Here is a 6,726-nt window from a genome sequence, read left to right on the forward strand (position 1 = left end):
TGTGGACTTGTGTCTCAGCTGGGTGCAGGATGTTCACTGGATGGAGACTGTGGCCAGTGTGGTCTGTAGGGTTCAGGCCGATTTCTGCCTGAGAGAGAGGAGCACAGAGCTGGGGGATGTCCTGCCCTGAGCCCCGTGGGGCTGCAGGCAGTGCTGAACTGGGCTGCACCAGCTGAGGGCACGAGGGGAGCACTGGAGCCTTGAACCTCATCGGCCCCATTACAGGGACAGTGAGGGGCAGACTCCTGTTGGTGACAGGACATGCAGCCTTAGTTGCTCCAGCCCTGATGGTCTGATGGATTTCAGACCTTCAGGGACAGGTGAATGTCTTCTCCAAGGAAGGCCCTGGCTTTTGGATCAGGACTGCCTGTGTGTGTTCATAGCCTTAGCTGGTGATTGCAGGCAGAGACTGCGGGTGTGGAGGTCACTGACGTTCTCAAACGTTCATGGAAATTGTTGTTACAGCAGCAGGTCAGACTTCACAGGCACCACTCAGTGCATCAAGGAGCTCTGTGCCCTGACCAGCAGTGCTGGACCTCTGCACAAGGGAAGGATCCTCCCCTGTATGAGCACATTGTTTGACCAGGGTGAGATAGAGCTGCCACATCTGCAGCTGAACCGGACAAACCATCACTGAGGTCCCTTAAATTTCTGGCCAGAATCTTCCCCTCTGGTGCAGTAAGACTTCCAGCTGGACACCTGGGTGATTGGGACACACTGGCCCCATGTCCTGGCAAGCAGGTTTCCCATCTTGGAGGATCTTTACAGCCCCAGTGGTGTCCCTTCAGGAGGCACTGTGAGATTGCTTTCCCAGGACAGGCTGTAGCAAATCCATACCTGACAGTGGCAGCAGATCCTTGGTTTCCTGTGACCAGAGGCTTAGCAGGCTGTGATGACCATGGACAGACACTGATTTACACAGTCACATCCTCAGAAAGGTTTTTAGCAGTAGCTGAGTGCCTTTTAAACTGCTTTACTGGCTCGCAATGAGACATGTTTTAAAGGCTAAAAGAGAAAATTATTCTGGAAAACTGGTCTGGAAATGCGTAGTAAAGATGAATACCTATGGACTGAGTGACACCGGGGATACAATGTTGCTGATCCACCTTGCAGGCCAATGTCAGAAGAGTTGTTCCAAACCCTCTGGCCAGCGACTGGGTTGCAGTCAGGCCCTTTGTCCCCATCCAACCTGGACAACTCAGGCTTTGTGTTGAGTCTTGGGAAATGAGCTAAAGTCATCTCACTTTTCTTGTATCATCTTGGGTTCTGGTAACATCCTGGTGTGTGAACCCCACACCCATGGTACAAATTGGACATCTCTGACACCTGCTGTTGAACTTGCTATTGACAACCTACAAGCCGAGTGAGCCTCTGTGCCCCAGCCAGCTGGAGAGGAAACCCGTGCCCCCATCACCACAGCTTTTGGGCCAGGCTGGTGAACTTCGCTGGTCTGGGGAGTCAGGGACACAGATTCTGGCTCTGTGTATGAAAATGTCCCCTGGCCTGGCAGAATCAGGCAGTTGAACTGCTGTCCTACCTGTCACGCCCAGGGACAGCAGCCAGGGAATGGCTGGAGCTGTGTCAGGGCAGGCTCAGGTTGGATCTCAGCCAAAGGTTCTTCCCCCAGAGGCTGGTTGGGCACTGCCCAGGCTCCCCAGGGCAGTGGGCACAGCCCCAAGGCTGCCAGAGCTCCAGGAGGGTTTGGCTGATCCTCTGGGGCACAGGGGGTGACTCTTGGGGATGGGCCTGTGCAGGGCTGAGGGTTGGACTCAATGATCCTTGTGAGTCCCTTCCAACTCAGGACATTCTGTGTCTCTGTACAGGAACGACAGGCTGCTGAGCCCTCCTTGCACCCAGGGCCTCACCTTCGTTGGTGCTCCCCATCCCTGAGTGCAGGAGGAGAGAATGGTCAAAGTCAGCTCTGCTGGGGCTTAGCAGAGGGAACAGGGAGCAGAAGTTGGGGCTCAGCCGTGTTGGTGAGTGTCTGCCTGAGCATGAGCTGCCTAAATCCCAGAGATTACTCACAGCAACCTCAGCTCCAGAGTTACTGCTGAAGGAAAAACTTCAATGTCAAGAGCATGAGTAATAACCAAGCTGGCACTTAACGGTTCAAACAGAAGATAAGAGCTAAGGCTGGATTCTCAGAGGGCCCGTTTTATCTCTTTTATACATGTCACAACTGAAGAAATGAAGAATATAAAAGTTATTTATTAGCGTTTTGTTCCTGCTGTACTTTTATCATGTTGAGTGTGCACTGATCCCACATTACCACGGAACTGGAGAAGAGATTAACAGATTAAGGGAATCCTCTATCTCAGTAGGACCAGATTTGGGGGTGATCTTCACCCTCTGACCTCTTCACAGCTCTTCCCTGTTTGCTTGTGAAGCTGCGGTGCTGCTCCTGCTCAGCTCAGAACCTTCCCCTCAGGGTGGAGAAGCATTTTGACCCTCCGGGCAGAAGGCTCGAGGTGGGTTTGGTGTGGGCACTTGCACTGGCCCACAGGGCAGTTCCTTTGGTTGTTGGAGGAGACCATCACCAGGTTGCTCCTTCCCCATTCCTGCAACGCCAACCAGAGTGCTCTGAGATCCTGCCGAGTGGATATGCAAGAACCAGCAGCAACAGCCTGGTGCTAACAGCAGAGACACAGGAAGGTGAGAGAACTGGAGGGGCTGGAAAAGTAAAATGTAGACAGAAAAATGTAAGATAGAATCTCTTGGAAAGCACTATATGGGAAACTAAGGTACGAAAGAAAACAGGAGAAAAGAGGGGGGACAAACTTCAGTACAAAATGTATCTTAAGTTTCCTTGATTGAGTGATACAGATCTTGGCAATGCTGTGTGTACTATCCTTGGCTGAAAAGTTATCCTCCCGTCCTAGCTGTGAATGAGGTGGCTCCAAAATGGCAATTCCTGCAGCTGCTGAGGATGATTGAGCTGAATAATGGAGTGGCTGGGGAGAACAGATGCTGGTCTGGGGCTCGGCAGCACCCGGGACTGCAGAGCAGAGAGCGCTGTGGCTTCCTGAGTGCAGCAGGGAAAGCTGAATTGTATTCAAACAAGTTTATATTGGTGCAGAAACACAAGCCCTTGAGTGTGGTTTGAAACATGGCACGTCGGGCTGAGCTAAACAGCAGTGAAAGGTGCGGCGCTCTCAGTCTACACAGCCCATCACGGTGTTTATGTGCTGCAGGCAGAGGGATTGCTCAGGGGCTCCAGGCACAGGAAAGGTCAATAATTAATTACTGAACAGATGGGACAGTTTTGCCTGCATCTTCCTATAACTTGACTGTGACCAGGTGGTGACTGTCTTGAATCTTTCTGCAATCTGCAGTTAGTCTCTGTCATTGAATAATTCCTGACCCTCGAAACATTTGCATGCTGTAAATGAACGAGAAATCCAACCCCGTGCCCTTTGACAGCACTCCAGGTAGGTCTGTGCACTCTAGCTGGGAGGGAAGTGGAGTATTGCTGCTCTCAGACAGGATGTATGTGATATACCCTTGCAGGATGAATTTTAAATACTGTAGTTCAGTCCAGCAGCTGCAGTGTGGGCTCTACGGATGTTTAAGCCTGGAGATCACCTTTCTTAATTATTCCTGCTAGTGCTGTCCCTCATTTATGGAAACCAAGTACGAAACAGGTAGGAGTAGGGTACTGGGGTAGGCATGGACCTGCTTGAACATCTCAGCAGGCATCAGTGACTGCTTAGGAGAACCTTCATGTGCCAAGAATGATCCAAGTACTGTGATGTTCCTGGTCAAAGTCACATATGTTTGTTATTCTGACTATCAGGACAAACTTCAGCGGGAAGATGGAAGAGTCTTCCAGGAAAGAAAGATCATCATAGGATGGGCAAAGGACTGGCAAATACAGTTGTAGGTGCTGGCCTGTCCTGGCTGATCTGGGCAGACCAAGTGTGCTCTCAATGGCACTTTAGAGAACTGTGTTTTGACAACTTTAATTCCTCTGATCTCATCTTACACAAAATGTCCTGGATCTTGGCATCAGCATCACCCTTTTCAAAATGACTGGTACCTCTGAAGCAAACCAAATGTGAGTTCAGGGCAATTAAAGCTTAAATTTAACATTCAAGATTGAAGAGTGGCTTGTTCCTAATGACAAGCGAGTGAGTAATAATCGTTGCAGTTCACGCCACCCAACACTTCTCATCCAAAGAATCCATTTTCATTTGTCAATAACTTGGATGAACACCCAGGACGAGGATTCCTCATGTCATGTATCTGCCTTGTCCTGGATTTGTTTATAACATTGCACTGAAATCAGTGAAGTTGCATCAGAGGAGGAGATTAGAGAAAACCAGTTGATTTTTCCCATTTTTCAAAATTCTTGTGACTTTGATTTTAAGACGCTCCAGCTCATGCCATGGAGCAGCACATGACATTTGGCAGAGGTGGTGGTGTGTGTGTCAAGATCTGCCTCTTAATATCCTAGAGAAAAGATGCCCAAATTTGGGGACATTAAAAGTGTTTGAAAAGTCTCCCACAGCCTCAATGGGAGGTAGCTGGAGTTTAGCACCTAAAATCTTGCAAGTGTTTGTCTGCACTGGTCATGCTTCAGCCCTGCTCAGTGCGTTGTTCTCCATGAGCCCTGCTGAGCCCATGAGAGGACCAGGCTCTGGGTGTCACAGTCCTGGAGGGACAGATCATGGAGGGCAGAGGAAGAAAACATGAGAAGGATCCCAGGGAGGAAATGGACTCAGGAGCCCAGGTGGGAACAACAGAGAGGCAGCATGGGGATCCAGGTGGGGAACAGGTAGGATGGGTACTGGTATGAAGGTCTTGAGACATGGCTCTGAGAACAAGTGATGCTGGTGGAGAGGTAGAAAGGGCACCAAGGTGGAATGAGGCTACTTGGGACCTCAGAGCTGGAGGACCCAGAGGATGAAGGCAGACAAAGGGCAACAGGTCAATAACTAATATAATGTTGGGGATGACATGGGTGAGCAGTCCAGAGGATGAGGTCTGGTCTCTCTGGGCATGTCTGATGCTCTGGTTCTGTGTTGAAGGCACACAAGGCACCACTGCTTAGTTCTCTGTCATGAAACAACTTACCTGCTGAGCCCTTTGGATGTAGTCAGAGCTTTGGCCATGTCTGGCTAACTGCAGACTTGTTCCTGGCTTTAGGGAAGGGAAACTAGCAGGCTTGAGGGCCTCTGCCTGTCTTCATTGACTGACATGGTTTTCTATGTATCCCATGAGCTGTAAGTGACTCCAAAAGCTGAAAAGTCCCAGTAAAACTGACAACTTCACAGCAGTGACAGAGACACTGGGACCTTGTGTTTCACCAACAGTGCAGAATAACACAGGAATAAAAAGACCACAGAGAAATACCGGAGCTCACTTTTTGTGGGCCATCACCCACAACCTCCCTTGCACTTCTGTGTCTCAGTGTCCCCAGAAGGAGGTTGCTATTGGAAACTGGGGCCTTCCTCCCTCCCTCTCCACTGAGACCTCAACCATCTCCCAGAACAGCCCAGGCAGCGGCTGAGGAGGCCTCCAAGCTGGGGTTTTGACCCCCTGCCATGGCAGATTCCCAGTGTCGGGCCCTCAACCTGAAAAGACAGTTCTGTCTTGTGGACTTGGAGGGCTGTGAAGGAAGGAATGCTATCCTTGCCTCCATGGAGAGGAGGAATCACTCCTGTCTGTGCACAGGAGTGAGGCTGTACCATCCCATCAGCATGGCTTTTCTATCTTTGATTAACAAAAATCCCACTTGTCCATATTTTCATTCCTCAAAAGCCAACAGTCCTTTAGCAACAGCAAAACCAGTGTTGGTCCCACCAAGGGAACCAGGAGGAAGCCTTTGTGCAGTGGCTTTAGTGGTGAGAATCTTAGTGAAGTCACAGGGCTGCTGCATCTCTTGTGAAAGAGCCAGGAACCCTGCCAGGATGGTTCTTCCAAACACAAGCAGACAGCAACTGCTCCATGCTTGCAGCTCTGGATCACTTCTCTGCAGGCAAAAGAGGGAGTGAAAAAATCCAGGAGCCTCTCAGCTACTGCGTGGCGTTGGCATTTCTAGGAAAGCCAGTACCAACTGTGCTGAGCAGTGGATTGCATTCAGAATATACCTGCCCATGCTGAGCTGCAGGGTCTGGAAGAGCTCAGCCTGGAGGACAGGCCCTGGCACAGCTGCTGCAGCTGCTGGAACTTGGAAGAGACTCTATGTGTGATGCAGGCACAGGAGTCTCTTCCAAGGCAGGAGCGCTGCAGGAGGGAGTGTGGGACACTCACCACTCTCAGGACTGAGCAGAGGAAGAAGGGAAGTGTCAGGTCTGGAAAGCAGGAACATGCTGGATGTGCTGGAGGCTGGAAGAGTCTGTTCCACCTGGTCCATACGCTGAGCACAGGGTGGTAGTTACAGCATTGTGTGAATAGATGGGATAAGGGATGGGAGAGGATTGTGTGTCCCTTCCCTTCCGTGTGGCTGAGCTGCCTGCACGGATGTGCCATCAAAAGCTGTGGGTCTGCCTGCCCACACGGCAGGAACAGGGCTAAGATGTGAGCCAGCTCTGTGATCTCTAGGGCCTTCCCTGGATCTGTCAGGGCTCTAACTCTACACAACGTCCCGACAGGAGAGGTGGGACAGGCAGGACACCTCCTGAATAATAATGGCCAGTCTTCGGAGCGAAGATTTGGGAAAGGTCATTAACCCTTCGAGCCTGCGCAGTAGATTTTTTATGTGAGACACAGTGTGCGCTGAACTGA

Source organism: Lepidothrix coronata, unplaced genomic scaffold (assembly GCF_001604755.1).
Source record: "Lepidothrix coronata isolate B3197 unplaced genomic scaffold, Lepidothrix_coronata-1.0 Scaffold267, whole genome shotgun sequence".
Taxonomy (NCBI): Eukaryota; Metazoa; Chordata; class Aves; order Passeriformes; family Pipridae; genus Lepidothrix; species Lepidothrix coronata.